This window comes from Bufo gargarizans, chromosome 6 (genome assembly GCF_014858855.1).
Source record: "Bufo gargarizans isolate SCDJY-AF-19 chromosome 6, ASM1485885v1, whole genome shotgun sequence".
NCBI lineage: Eukaryota > Metazoa > Chordata > Amphibia > Anura > Bufonidae > Bufo > Bufo gargarizans.
Genome location: NC_058085.1, coordinates 345,235,059 through 345,251,546, shown reverse-complemented (window position 1 = coordinate 345,251,546; position 16,488 = coordinate 345,235,059). Strand labels below are relative to the sequence as shown.

At 44.7% G+C, this 16,488-nt stretch overlaps 1 pseudogene; it reads left to right on the top strand.

The window, feature by feature from the left end:
* LOC122941136 overlaps positions 1-16,488 on the top strand; it is a 193,936-nt pseudogene that overhangs the window by 100,782 nt on the left and 76,666 nt on the right.

The following is a 16,488-nucleotide window of genomic DNA, read 5'->3' as shown; positions in this document are numbered from 1 at the left end:
TGGCATTTTATATGACACCCTTAAGGAGGGTTGCAGGATTGCCTCACGTTGATCGCGTACACTAGTCAACATGGTGTCCCCCTCATTATTTACTAAAATAAAACAAACCAAGAATACCTGGTTGAAGTATCAGGGGTTTACAAAATGCGGGGGACACCCATGTAAAACCCATTAGACAATGTTTCACATATAGAAAGTTTTAAAATAAAAAAATATCTGAATTGCAACTCTATGGAGCTTGTATATGTCTTAAGATGCATAAGTTGTGACTTAATGTATGTAGAAAGCACTGGCAGGCAGCTCAAAATTAAGCTACTGCGAACACCGAAATTATTAGCCAATCCTCAAGCTACAGGAATATCTAGTGCAGCAAATCACTTTATTAACAAACACAACAGAAATGTGGATAGTTTTCAGGGTATATGCGATTAAGAAAGTGACACTTCCTTTTAGGGGTGGTAATCTAAAGAAAAAAATATTATTACGGTGAAGCTTTCTGGATATTCAGACTAGGTACCCGTTTCCCGTTAGGACTTAACCAGAAAAGGGAATTGATGTACCTATATCAATAGTCTCTCACAAGTATGTAAAACTGCCTATATTTGTTTCCGCTTTAGTTTTTAGTTTTTTTTGCCTTCCTTTGGATCAACTTGCAGGATAACAGGCCGAACTGGATGGACAAATGTCTTTTTTTCGGCCTTATATACTATGTTACTACTATGTTACTATGATAGAAAATAAATATTATTATTTTTTTGGAGGAGATGCACTGTCAGCACGGGCCATCTGTGTTTCAAGATCTACTCACACATGAATTAAAAACCCAGTCATTTACAATTAGAGCACCTACAAGGATTAGGGTATTAATTAGTCTTCTCTTAGATTTGGAACTAGGAGGCTGTTCACATATTGCGGTTTTCCTGGAGGTGCTCTATTTTGATTGAATTCAAGATACGCCCTTCTATTTTTATATCGTGTTTTTAATTTTACTTGTCTTCAGAGTAGCTTTGTGTATATGTGCAAGCTAGTCAGCAGAAATTGGTATCAAATATATGCACTGAATTTTAAATGTTAAATATTATGTTGGTGGTGGCAAGTAGATTTTTAAGTGTGCAACCTGGGGCTGATTGTACCTCTGTCCACAAACACCTGTTTCTCCCTCCCCCTCCACTTTCTTCTCCCTCTCCACTTCTATTGGTCTATTGGTGGACGTAGACTATTTCTCCCTAGGTATTGCACACGTCAGAAGGTTATGATTAAGAACATTGCGTTTGAAACATGTTAATCTGTGCTGGAGGGTGGTGAAGTCTTATCTATGTACTTTTAACCGGAATTGAAAAAAAGGCAACGCAGGCAACTGAATATGTATGGTGAGCTGGAATTTTTTTTATTTCATTTGGTAATGCGATGCAACTACAGGGCGGTTTCCACTAATGGCAGACAAAAACCTTGCTCCTTTTTTGAACAGGTTGCAGTACATGTCCACAGAATCCACCTTGGGATGTGTGTATTTCTGACAGTGGACCAAACTGTTATTTGGTATGCTCAGGCATCGCGCTCCTGAATATGGACTCTATACAGTTTTTTAGACAGGTTATCTCTACTGGGCTTTCTCTACCCCTGTCTGTTATATCTGGCCTGGTTTTGTAGTTGTTGTCTCTGGCCCAGCTGTGGATGGATTTGGGTCCAGGCTGGCTCATGAGTCAGCAACATATGCTCCTCTCACAATTTAGCCTAAGGGTGCATTCACACAATGGCGCATCCGCAAAAAATGCTGGATGACTCCCGTGTTGCGTTTGTTTTTTTGTGCATCCATTGTAACCATAGCTATTCTTGTCTGCAAGACAGAAAAGAATAGGACATGTTCTATCTTTTTTGCGAGGCATGCGAAGGAGGACATACCTTGTGCATACAAAATACAGTAAATACATGTAATACACAAAAATACATTATTTTACACTTTATAGTGTACCGCAACTCTGGAGCAGGACACTGTAGGGGCACCATGGCTGTCTCTGCTATGAAGACTCTGTGGCTGCCACTAGTTGTGGCACTCTGTTGTCACTATTATGTGGGCATAATGGCTGTCACTGTTATTGGGACTCTGTGGCTGTCGCTGTTAAAGGAGTTGTCTAGCATAGGAAAAGCACAGCTGCTTTCTTCCAAAGTCAGCGCCACACCTGTCTTTTGTGGGGTTATTGCACCACTCACTTCAGTGGAGCTCAGCCGCAGTACCAGACACAACCTATGGACAGGTGTGGTGCTCTTAGCAAGCCTTGTTTTTCTTATCCTGGACAAACCCTTTAAGAGGGGAACAGTGACTCTGTGGTATAAGAGCACCATGGCTGTCAGTATTATGGGGGAACTGTGGCTGCTACTGTTATGGAAGCACTTTGTGGGGTACTGTGGCTTTCCCCTTTATGGGGAAACATTACTGGTATTGTTATGGGGGCACTATAGTTTTTTTGTCCAAGGACAATAAGTTTGAGGATACGATCTATACCTTAACCCTTTCAGGACCGGGTGATTTTCATTTTTGCGTTTTCGTTTTTCACTCCCAGCCTTCCCATAGTCTTAACTTTTTTATTTTTCCGTTCACATAGCCTTATGAGGATTTATTTTTTGCAGGACAAGTTGTACTTTCTAATGGAGCCATTTACAGTTGCATACCATGTAGTGGGAAGCAGAAATAAAATTCCAAATGCGGTAGAATTGGCAATTCTGATAAAAAATTTTTCCATTATTATTACACTGTACACTATGTGGTAATTTTTTTTGGCATTTTAATACAGTTAAAAAAATTAAAACCTTTGAGGGGGAAAAAAAATTATTTTTATAACCATATTCTGACCCCTATAGCTTTTTTATAGTTATGAGTACAGGGCTGTGTCAGGGCTCTTTTTTTGCAGGACGATCTGTTCCTTTCCGTGATACCATTTTGAAGTGTGTGCGAATTTTTGATCACTTTTTATAAAAAAAATTATTGGGTAGTTGAAGTGACAAAAAATGGCAAATTGGCTGTTAATTTTTTTCCATTACGCCATTTGCCGTATGCCATTAATATTGTTATATTTTATTTGTATGGGCATTTTCGCACACGGCGATGCCCATGTTTATTTTTTATATTGGTTAACTATTTTTATTTAAGGAAAGGGAGGTGATTTGAACTTTTATGGGGTTTTTTATTTATTTTTTATATTTGTAAAAAGATTTTTTAACTTTTTTTTTTTTTTTTACTCTTTTTAAGTCACCTTGGTTGACAATAACTGGCAATCATTAGATTGCCCATTGTGTTCATTGTCGGCTAAATAGCAATCATTGAACATTTAATTTGCAATATAACAATACAATGCTATAGTGGCCTAAATTGGTATATTCCTGAAATAGACACCGAAGCCTGCTTGAGGCCGGGGAACTCTGTTACCAGAGCGGAAAAACGCGACTTCCGCTTCCGGACTGATCAGATGCGGTGGTCACATTTGACCACGGCATCTAAAGGGATAAAATGTATGTGATCAGCCTTATGGCTAATAGCATACGTGTGCCATGGGTCTCTGCTATTTTAAATAGCAGAAACCCCGCAAGCGGGCGTCGTGTTTAAAGACCGGACTTCCGCCGTACATATACACCGGCGGTCCTCAAGGGGTTAAGGGGCAGGACACACATCTAAAAGTAGGCGATAATGACCTAGAGGGAGGGCTAGGCCTGCGACTGGTCTTACATGGAGGAAGGGGCCACTTTTCGGCTCTATGGCTGCCTCTATGGCACATACACATAAAGTCCAATCTACTCTTGTGTTCTGCAGATGAAAAACATGAAAAACAAAGATAAACGGCTGAAAATAATGAATGAAATCCTGAACGGCATAAAGGTGAGGGTTGTTATTACTCGGCTTGTCATGTATTTAGCTGTTTTATGAATGTTTGCCGCCATATTTACTCTACGTCATTTGTTTTGTTCTAGGTCTTGAAGTTGTACGCCTGGGAGCCTTCATTTGAGAAACAGGTGCAGGAAATTCGTGAGAAGGAACTGAAGTACACGTTACACTTCGCCTATCTATTCTCCGTCTCCATGTTCATATTCAACTGTGCCCCCTTTTTGGTAAGAATCAGTTGATCCCCTGTCACATATAGGGTCCCATTTATTAGAACTGTCTAATAGGAAAACTGTCTTAGTTGCCCATAGCAACCAATCAGAGCTCACCTTTCATATCTTAGTGTTCTGAAAAAGTCAAAGGTGAGCCCTGATTGGTTGCTATGGGCAACTAAGACAGTCTTCCTATTAGACAGTTCTAAATGAGGCTCATAATCTTTTCTTTCATTGTCGGTAACATGACAAATAAAATGTTATCTGACAGGTTGCTATGGACAACTGTGCCATTTCCACGTAGGCCTCTTTCAAGTTACAGGCTTATCTCCCATAGCAACCAATCACAGTACAGCTTTTATTTAACCAGGGCAGTTTAAGAAATGAAAGCTGATCTTTGATTGGTTGCTGTGCGCAACAAAGACAGTCTTCATTTTACACAGTTTTGAAAAATCTGCCTAAATCTGCCTAAACTACTATGATGCTGTTTCTTATTTTTGCAGGTGTCGATGGCCAGTTTTGCTGTTTATGTCGTAGTTGATCAAAACAATGTGCTGAATGCAAAGAGAGCCTTCACATCCATCTCCCTGTTTAATGTCCTCCGCTTCCCCCTCTCCATGTTGCCTATGCTTATATCTAGAATAGTGCAGGTAAGTAAAAGAGCTTCTATATATATCTATCGTTTTAGGTCTTATTCACACAAATATAATGTAGATATGTGTGGACGCAGGCTGCACACGGACCCATAGTGGTGCTATCCATACCTCCTTACGAGGGTCCTTGCATAGAAATTCAGGACGTGCACTATTCTGCTCCATTTCTCATGACCCTGGAAACCATTAGGTGTCGGGTCTGTGTCCTACATTTGTAACACCCCAGAGTGGTGTTACCACTTCTGCACCTTGCTACTGTCTTTATTGGTCTAACCTCATGTCATCGTATGCATTTATTCCAGGTCCTCCACACTGTGCATTTCTAATGTTATGTAACTGTTTATAGCATGTAATGTGCCTGGTTCACCAACAGGTGGAGGCAAACAAGGCAGAGCTATACTTAGATAGAGTGGAACTTTCCATTCCATTCTAACCCCCCTCTATAGGGGAGTGTGCTAGACATACTTCCTGCAGGAAGGGTGGGGCAGAAGTTCTAGTTAGTCTAGCTTACCCCTTGCTTGGGGAATGGTGTGCAGGGGCATGTCTCTGCTGAAACATGCTCACCCTAAGCTTTGCTGGCCATGGAGGCCAAAGCTTGAAGCCTCAGGAGCCAGGAAGAAAGTTCCCTGGCATAACCTAGAGTCAGACTATAAAGTGAAGTGCAGCATACAGAAGAAGCTGAGTTATACAGCCAGCCTGTCAGTATAGCAGAGTCAGAGAGAAACAGATATAGAAGAGTGGAGTTTGCCTGCCAGTTTCATGCTAAAGCCTGCCGGAACCAAGACAAAGCCTGTAAACCATTTTGGAGAAACGTTTATTCAAGTAAAGCTGCCATTGAACTTCATCTCAAGGTCTGGACTCAAGTTATTCTTTTATCCCTCAATTATTCCCCCTATGTGTTGCTTTGGGGCCAAAGCCTGGGGTCCACCCGTATCCAGGTAGGAGCACTGTGACACGGATAAAGAGACATTTTAGGCCGCCCTATACCACTCTGCATTTCCTACACCTGGGACGCGCGCGTTATATAGAGGGCCCTAGGGAGAGGCGCCCGTTGCACATTGATATAGAGACCGATTGTTGTATTGAAAATGCACCTATGTGTTGCGGCCGCAACATGGATGCCAGATGTGCAGAATACATGCATGAACAGGTTGGGTAAGACCGTAAAAGATATGTCTGAATCCTCTGCACAACTTGTCTTTACTGAGGGGCTAGAGGCACCCCCTGGGCAGGGGCTCTTTGGCACTGCTTAAATGGTCAGTTTTTAACTTTACTAAGAACGTAACTATAGTTGTACTGTGTGTAACCACTGTGTATATAACGGTCTTCTAATGACTCTTTCCAATTTCCAGACAAACGTATCCTGTGCCCGCCTGGAGAAATACTTGGGAGGGGATGACTTGGATAACTCTGCCATAAGCAATGATCCTACTGTTGGTAAGAAGTAAACATCAATGTCTCATCCATATTCATACATTTAGAGCATAAAGTGGTAGCCCAGTGGTTGCAAATCCTGATTTATCAAGATCGGTGTGTTCTACTCCGGTCTTCATATGCCCTTCACCGCCAGAGGATGTATTCATGACAACGTGCAGTCCGTGTGCCTGATTGAAATCTATGTAGCTGGCGTAGATTTCAGTCATCGTTTATGCCAGTTTCCAACATAAATGATAATAAATATGCTGAGGCTGATGGCCCCACCTATTTACTGCCTTCAGCCATGCCTCCTATTTGGAAACTGAGGGCAGCATAAAAAAATGTTGTTGCAGACCCCAAGTTTGTGACTGTTTTATGACAAAAAAAAAATGGGAGTAAGGCCTCATGCACACGACAGTATTTTTTCACCGGTCCGCAAAACGGGGTTCCGTTGTTCCGTGATCCGTGACCGTTTTTTCTTCCGTGTGTCTTTCTTGATTTTTGGAGGATCACCAGACCAGAAAAGTGAAAAAAAAATCTAAGTCAAGTTTGCCTTGAAAATGATAGGAAAAAAACGGACACGGATCACGGACGCGGATGACATTCTTGTGTGCCTCCGTGTTTTTTCACGGACCCATTGACTTGAATGGGTCCGCGAACCGTTGTCCGTCAAAAAACATAGGACAGGTACATATTTTTTTGACGGACAGGAAACACGGATCATGGACGCGGATGACAAGCGGTGCATTTTCCGAGTTTTCAATGGACCCATTGAAAGTCAATGGGTCCGCAGAAAATCACGGAAAACGGAACAACGGACACACACAACGGTCGTGTGCATGAGGCCTAAGGGGGAGATAAATCTCCTCCTCCTAAATTCCCACTAGATTGGTCTTATGAATTGCCAGTAGATGTGTCACTGGTGGGGAGTGGGGGAAACTCTCCACCGTACAATAAGGTGGGTACACGGGGCAGCAACTAGGCCGGCAAACAGGGAAAAGGGAGTTGGTAACCAACTAAGGATCCCTAAATCCTATCCCTGACCCCCTGACTATATGAGCCGTCCTCAATGGTAGGGGAGCTCATACTCTCAAACCTAGGCCCTACTAACAGTCCCTGCAATATGGCATCAGAAGGTGGAGGCAACAGATTCCTCCACGATACAGAGGAACCGGAATCTCCAACAGGCTAAGCAACAAAGGGGAAGAAAGCAGGCAGCAGTGGACGACACGACAGGTAAGTGTCCAGAGGCAGAAAACACCCCTGCCAACAGGAACAACATGGACATTAGAGATGGCCTTGCGGTTTGCCCGGCGGTTGTTTCGTTTTTGAGACGTTTAAGCATATGGACACACCCCTACCCTAAACCAGAAGCCAGATCTGGCAGCCATTTTACATTATGTGTTTTGCCAGTGTAGGAAGAGGTTGCATTTTGGAGCAGGGACAGTTAGGCCTCATGCACACGACCGTTGTTCTGGTCTACATCCGAGCCACAGTTTTTTCGGCTCGGGTGCGGACCTATTCACTTCAATAGGGGAGCAAAAGATGCGGACAGCACTCCATGTGCTGGCTGCATCCGTTGCTCCGTTCCGTAGCCCCACAAAAAAAAAATAGAACATGTCCTGTTCTGTTCCGCAAATTGCGCAAAAAACAGAACGGTCGTGTGCATGAGGGCTTAGGGACACCAAATGCTAGCTAATAGGGCCTGACAGCAAAGAACTTTGGATTCTGTGGCTGGAGGTGCATTAGGCGGTCACAGAATAAATATGTAACTGTCGGCCAGTACAGGCCTAAAAAATTAGGCAATAGGCATTCACCTAACATAAAAGGCCTTTTATGCCGCTGTATATACATAAGAGAAGGACCATTCTTTGTTCTGGGTCGTGGCGGATATGTGTGGGATGGCATGAGGAAATTCAATTACACGTGGTCATCACAGGTGTTAAATTCCTCTGAGATCCATGCCTAATTCATTAAAAAAAATGTGAGGTAGTCTACACTGTCGTGATCTAGGAGGGTGCGCTTATCGGTCACGATCCCCCCTGCTGCACTGAACGTCCTTTCGGACAGGACACTCAACAAGGGGCAAGCCAAGAGTTCCATGGCAAATTGTGCCAGCTCTGGCCACACATAAAGCCTGCACACTGTAGTCAAGAGGTTCCTCGCTTCTCAGAGCATCCACATCGGCCATTAACCCAATATAGTCGGACACCTGTCGGTCTAGGCATTCCCTAAGGCTGGATCCGGAGGGTGGCTTTCGATGGGTTGGCTGCAAGAATGATCTTATATCCGAAGTGACAACACATCTTCAAATCGCTCTCTTTTTGCAGTTGCGGTAGGATTGGTACCCGCACCTGTTTCGCTGTGGTTGGAAATTCCTCTGCTAGTGGCCTCAGCAGCAGAATGCAGCATCTCTCGCAGCAAGACCTGTAAATGCTGCATTCTGACAGCCCTCTGTGATGCTGGTAACATGTCCACCATTTTGTGTTTGTACCGGGGGTCTAAGTACGTTGCCACCCAGTACAGGTCCTTGACCTTTATGCTTTTTATATGGGGGTCCCTCTTCAAACACTGGAGAATGAAGGACCCAATTTGCACTAAATTGGAAGCGGTGGAGCGCCCTGGCTCCTGCTCATCACCCAGGAGAATGTCATCCTCGGTCTCCTCCCCCCAGCCACGGACAACACCAGAGGATCCCCGAAAAGTTTAAAGCCTGCTCTTCTTGCTCCTCCTCCTCCCCCAGCCACCATCCTCCTCTAACTCCTCTTTAGACTCCTGCTGACTTGTCTCAGATGGAGTAGCCCCCCCTGGGAATTCATTCAGCATAGCGACTTCCTCATGTTCCAGCTCCTGCTTGATCAATAACACAACGCAATGCATGCTCCAGAAAGAAGGCGTAAGATACAATGTCACTGCTGCGACTGACCAGTTGGTGATCTCATCAGATGGCCGCAGAAGTCTGTATGCGTCACGCATGAGCAGCCACTGGCGCGATAAAAAAAAATTAAGCTCCCCAGAACCTGTCCTGTCGCAGAGTTCGTACAGGTAGTCGTTAACAGCATGTTTCTGCTGGAGCAGCCTATCAAGCATATACAAGGTGGAGTTCCAGCACGTCGGGCAGTCACAAAACAAACGTCTGACAGGGAAGTGGTGTCGCCACTGAACGTCAGCAAGGCGAGCCATGGCTGTGTAAGATCTTCTAAAATGGCCAGAGATTTTCCTGGCCTGCCGCAAGACATCCTGGACCCTGGGGTATTTGGCAACGAATCGCTGCACGACTAAGTTCAGGACGTGTGCCATGCATGGCATGTGTGTCATTTTGCCCTGTTTCAGCGCGCTCAGCAGATTGGCAAGATTGCTTGCACATCACTTTACAAACTGTCAAATTGAGCGCGGTTAGCCACCGATCAGCCTGTGACCGAAGAGCTGAAAGGGGTGCAGGACTGGTGTGGCTCTTGGCTTCCAGGCACAACAGCCACAGCCACAGCATGACAACGTCTCACCTGGCACGACGAATAGGTTCTGGGGAGCTGAAGGAGTTCAGCAGAAGAGGCGGTAGCAGTGGAAAAGGTGGAGTCAGCCAAGGAGGAGACTGAGGATGGAGTAGGAGGAGGAGAAGAAGAGGCAGGCCTGCATGCAATCCATGGCGGTAACACCAAATCCAAACGGGTACCACGGGTTGCATGCTTGACAGCCATCAGAAGGTTCACCCAGTGGGCAGTAAAAGTTATGTACCTTCCCTGCCCGTGTTTGCTAGACAAGGTGTCTGTGGTCTTGGTGCCGACACATATAGCTCCGGGATGCCCTTCTAGTAGAAATATTTCCTTCTGGGGACCTTCCATTGCGTTGTGCCAACGGCCAAATTTTTTAACAGCCTCTGAGTCCACCAGTTTATATGCCAGTAGTTGGCGGGCTAGCAGTTCCGACAAGCCGGCAGTCAGCCATTGGGCAAGAGGGTTATCCATGTCATCATCTTTTTACGCTCGAACATTTGGGCCACGGAAGCCTGCCTTTTGCCAGATGAACGCGACGACAGCATGGTGGAAGGTGGAGTGGAGGACAAATGGGAGGTGAGAGGAGAAGGAGAAGAGGCAGGACTTGGAGTGCCAGGAGTGTTGCTTTGTGGGTTCTGACGGTGTTGCTCCCACTGGGCTCGGTGATGGGAGGCCAGGTGCCTTTTTAAGGCGGTCGCCCCTAAGTGAGTGTTGGGCTTATCGCGACTTATGCGTTGACAACACAGGCTGCAGATGGCAACACTATTGTCAGCAGCAGACACGTTAAAAAAGTCCACGCTGCGGGGCCATGTGCCGGCGTCCTGGGAGCGCAAGATGTGACTGTGCATGGTGGATGGCTCATTCCAGATACATTAGCAGTCTGCTTTTTGCCTCCTGTGCACTGTAAGTTCTGCCTGCTTCTCCTCCTTCTCCTCCCTTTCTGCTGCTCCGTCTCTCCCTCTGAACTCCCCTCCCCTTCCTCTCTTGTGGGCACCCACGGTGACGTCCATCGTCACATCATCATCGTCACCTTCACCACCACTGACATGAAAGATCTTGGAGTAGGCAGCAACAGCGGGGACCAACCTCCTTGGGCTGACCTGGTTACTGTTGTCAGACTGCTGGGTGGAGACTGTTGATACCTCCTCTTCCTGATCCGATGCCAAGAATGGCTGCGCATCACTAAGGTCTTGGAATGGATGGGAAAATAATTCCTCTGACTCGAGCGGAGGGGATATATGGTGGTAGTGTCTTTGGGGGTGCACACAGCAGAGAGTGAAGGGGGTGCAGATAGAGAGGATGGTGCAGAAGCGGAAGGCTGGTGTATCCTTTGACGTAATCGCATGAACCTTCTGCAACTTCCCACTTAGGCTCCGGCCTGGTGCACCTGCCTGACCCCTACCACCCCTCCGGAATGGCCTGCCTCTTTCTCTGCCTTGTCATTTTCAAAATGACACTGTGACAAAGTCCCTATAGAAGAGCATTATTTGTAGAAGAAGGTATATCACACCCCTGCGTCAATCAGTTTTTTTTGGCGGCAACTGTTATATCACACCAGTTGAAATTATTTGCTCCAATAGTGTTTGTCACTCTGTGTAGCTGCGATAACTCAGCAGAACCGCAAACAAATGCTGCACTACCCAAATGTACTATATAGAAAGTATATTATTGATATATCACACCCCTGCCTCAATTACTTTTTTTGGGGTGCAACTGTGGCAGGTGCAGCACTATGAATTGCCTTCTGCGCTGTGGCATTAGAAGAATTTTGATATCTCTGACTTTTAGTCTAACCAGACTGTCTTTTAGTCTGTAATTCCTCTAGTGCCGTTCTATGGAAACAGTAGGTTTAAAGAGCACACCAAATGCTTGAAATAACTTCTTTATTAACTTCAACTTCTCTTCATATATAACACTGTCGCCTCCGCAGAAGATAGTCCACGTACATAACACATGTTTAAAAGATATCACAAAATGGCGGTATGCAGTAAGATGGTTGTTTAACTGTTCAATCTTGTCATTCAACATAAAATGGTGGATATATTTCTCTCTTCGGTATCTGTACTCACAGTTTAGGCAATTTATGATCTCTCTGAGAGGTATATCTGAGGTCTAACTAATAGTTTGACTTGCAGAATCTGGTCACAATTTGCAGTATGCAGTTAGCAGTAACTATTTGCAGATTGGTTGAGTATGATCTGGTATGGTTGTATGCAATTTGGATTGCAATATAGAATTTGAATGGTTGCAATTGTGAACTTTGTAGTTTGCAATTGTGAACTTTGTAGTTTGCAATTGGCGGAACTGTAAGTAAACACATAAATAACTAGTTCAGTATACAGTTCTAATCACTATATTACCAGTAGGAACATTAGATAAATGTTTTAGATACCTATTTTGGCCTCTTGCTTCCATAAACCACAGCTCTTAGTGGAGTGTGTGTCGGTTCAGCTCCTCTCTCTGGTGAATAATGATTCCAACAGCTTCCTGCTAGGGGAATTTCCCACACAAGCTGTGTGTGAGGCTGGCTGTAATTGGTCAAAACTCTTGCTGTGTGTGAGGCTGGCTGTGATTGCTCAAGACTCCTGCCCAGCAACAACAGTTTAACTCTATGTTTTCTGCTGTGTCTGCTGTGTCATTGAGCTTACCTTACATTATAGAATGAATCTTAAAGGCATATTATCTTATCTGCTTCTATGAACATAAAATATAACTATTATATGACATCCAAACATGAAGTCACTGTAAATAACTCTGCTTTTGTCTTTAACACACAAACATACGGACTGTATTAAGGTTATTGGCAGGTTTAGCTATATAAACATATAAGCTACATTAGCAACCTAGGACAGGTCTTAGCTGTCCAGCTACAGCAACTGGTAAATCACACCAGTAGAAATTATTTGTTCCAATAGCATTTGTCACTCTGTGTAGCTGCGGTAACGCAACAGAACCGCAAACAAATGCTGCACTACCCAAATGCACTATAAAGAAAGTATGTTATTGGTATATTACACCCCTGCCTCAATCAATTTTTTTAGGGGGAAACTGGTATATCACACCAGTTTAAATTATTTGTTCCAATAGCGTTTGTCACTCTGTGTAGCTGCGGTAATGCAGCAGAACTGCAAACAAATGCTGCACTACCCAAATGCACTTTATAGAAAGTATGTTATTGGTATATCACACCCCTGCCTCAATCACTTTTTTGGGGGGGCAACTAGTATATCACACCAGTGGAAATGATTTGTTCCAATAGCGTTTGTCACTCTGTGTAGCTGTGGCAATGCAGCAGAACCGCAAACAAATGCTGCACTACACAAATGCACTATATAGAAAGTATATTATTGGTATATCCCACCCCTGCCTCAATCAGTTTTTTGGGGGGTCAACTGATATATCACACCAGTTGAAATTATTTGTTCCAATAGCTTTTGCACCTCTGTATAGCTGCAGTATCTCTGCAGAAACGCACACAACTGCTGCACAGTACAAATGCACTACAATATACTTTCTATGTTAGAAAGTATATTATAAGTATATCACACCCCTCATGTAAGTCACACCTATCGATAGCACACCTATACCAGTCTTAAAAGGACTTTTGTGTCCCTATTAGCTAGCGTTTGGTGTCCCTCCTCCACACAGCAACCTCTCCCTACACTGGCAAAAGACTGAATGTAAAATGGCGGCCAGATCGTGTTTATTTATAAGGTAGGGGGTGTGTCCATGTGCTGAAACTTCTCAATTGGCTGTCCTGTAACACCTGATGGATGTGTCATGGCTCAAAGTGCAGCGTCCCACTACATGTGTGTGGGCACTGCTTAAAAAAGCACTTTTTATATTATTACAAGCATTTGGATGTTATGTATAACTTTGCATTTGTGTAGCTGCAAAATCCCTGTTAACAGGCCTATTAGGTGCAATTTATACATCCCACCACTAGATGGGGATAAAGTTCAGGTCCTATATATACCCAGGTCAGGCCTAGTAAGACAGATGATTAGTCAAGACAGATCAGATTAACTAGGATGTAGTCAGCAGAGAGCAGATGTGAGGTAGTCAGATCAAGTTAGTGGGAGGAAAGATAGAGTGAAGACTTCGCAACACAGATTAGTGAGTGGAGCCGAACTTCGCTAGGAGGTGTTTACTCAGATGTTTAGGCGCAGAAGAGCGTTTTCCTTCTGTAGCTGGACTATAGACTTGCATCCCTGACCAGTAGGAGAGGAGTTTGCCTCACTGGAAAAGAAACAAGCATTTCCTAGGAATTCATTGGTGATAAGAGCCAGTATTTAGGGCCACAGACACCTTTGCATGGTGAAGGTTTATAGCTTCAGGCAGCCACACCAACCTTCTGAGGGCCAGTTGAGTTTTCCTGTCTATACAAATTTAGCTTGTAGGGAAAGTCAAGGAATAGGATCCAAGGCATCTAAAAGGAACCAGGTACACCTAACCCACTGCTCCGAAACCAACCCAGCACCTGATAAGCCTTAAACAGTGGATTTGCAGCATCGTCTCTGTAACATCTAAAGAACTGCATAATTATACCACAGCAACTGAAAAGTTACCAAAGTAAAAGTTGTGAGTTGCATCTTACCACTGTCTACCTCATTATTACCACTATTGGTTGTACCACCATTAATGGTACTGGCGTCACGACAAAATCCATCAAAGGACTCAGCTGCAACAAGCATCCTAAGCACCCTTAACATCAAGGGCACCTCCACCACCATCTTGGCTGATGCTTCCTACCACAGAGCGTGCCCCGGAGGATTTTGTGCTGTCCACCTCAACACTGTGCTGCCAGCCTATCTGCTAACCGTGAGTAAACTGATGAACTGTGTGCTATACCATTTGACCCCTCAACAGGTCTACCGTGAACCTTACGTGTACCCCCTGCGACTGGCTGGCTGCTTTTCTTTATTGGCATCACGAACAGGATAATTAACCCCTGCGACATATTTGAAAGACTGTCGCATGTGAATAAGCCCCTTTATCATATTGAGAGACTTTGGCTTATTGTGCGCTGTTTTGGGGTCCAGAACTGTTCCAAACTGATTGCAAAGTATTTGGAGATGGTATACTAGTCCCCAGAATCAAAATCGCAGTGTCAGAAGGGAGGAAATTCAATATTTGTGTGTCACTATAACTGCTGTCAGTGAATAGACTGTTACTGTGAAACTAATATGGCCGCAGGAGCTCCGATTTGAAAAATAACACTGCGCCATCACTGTGCTAATTGGCGACACCCCCCTGGAGAGCGGGAACCTGTCAGGCTGTCACCTGCAAAACGCATATTAAACCGACCACAGTACCTTACAGTATCCCCCAGTGTGTTGCTCATCATGTTTTTCTTTCCTCTTTGTGTTTCTTCATACTTGAAGTCAAGGGGACAGCGGCCTCCTTGCTTCAAGTAAAGCTAAGCCCACCGCTTACCCCTCCTCTCTACAATTAGATGGACATGCTGCCGTGATGCCGGGATCACACTCTTTTAGCGCATGGGCGGTACGCTGCCTGTTACAGCATGATGGGCGCGCGAACGAACAAGCTGTCCGGCGCATCCGCAGTCAGCAAAATGCAGGCGGGTGAGTGAGTGAGGATCGCGCTGTAGCAGGCAGCGTACCGCCCATGCGCTAGAAGAGCGCAATCACGGCAGCATGTCCATCTAATTGTAGAGAGGAGGGGTAAGGGGCAGGCTTAGCTTTACTTGAAGCAAGGAGGCCGCTGTCCCCTTGACTTCAAGCCTGACTCGGAAACAGCGCCAACCGACATTAAAACAGCGTTTTTAACAAGTATGAAGAAACACAAAGAGGAAAGAAAAACATGATTAGCAACACACTGGGGGATACTGTAAGGTACTGTGGTCGGTTTAATATGTGTTTTGCAGGTGACAGGTTCCCTTTAAAGAGAACAGCTATGTATAAAGATTTACTGAAAGTTAGTTAAAAAGTCGGATTGTGACTCATATTGAGCCATTTCCACAATAAATGGTTCTCTTCCTTGGGAAATGCCTCTTTGCATATTCTTTTCCCATAGAGCATTGCCAATAACGTCCATACCATGGAGCACTACCAGTAGGTTTCCTTAGATATCTGGTCTCCTTAATGAGAACCAGCACTCTTCCTAATCCACAAGTAAAAAATAATAATAAATTCAGAAATATCAACAGGGAGCTTTTACTAAGTTTTGCTATGGGGCCCTGTGATATCTGATGTGCCCCAGAGCTCACTTTACCCTCATTTGTATGTTGGAAAAACTGGCGCAGATAGTTCTGAATACCATATTTTTCTATTTATTTATGGAATAGAACTGGGTTGATAAAAAAAATTATAAATCTACTCCAAACAGCTCCAACCCCCCTGCTTCACTTTGTGTGGTACATACTAAGACTCTGGTGGCCTGCAGCCACCTCTAGGGGGAGCTCTCTGCATGGATTTGTACAGCTGCTAGTGAACTTAGAGGAAGCTGTAAAAATCTCTATGCTGTGACTCCCCTGAGTGGCAGCTGCAGGAAAATAATGTGACCCTGTGTCGGGAACTAGGAGAAGCTCAGCTTTCTGCCCCCCTCGAACCACAAGTCACATAGCAATTGCATGTATTGTAGGTGCAGCCAGCCAGTAGCACAGGGGCAACACGTGAGGTGCACGGTGGACCGATGAGGGGCCAAATTATAACACACAGTTCATCAGTTTACTCACGGTTAGCAGAAAGCCTTTCCTGGGCTGGCAGCACAGTATTGAGGTGGACAGCATGAAATCCTCCGGGGCACGCTCTGTGGCTGATGGTGGTTGAGGTGCCCTTGATGTTAGGAGTGCTTAGGGTGCTTGTTGCGGCTGAGTC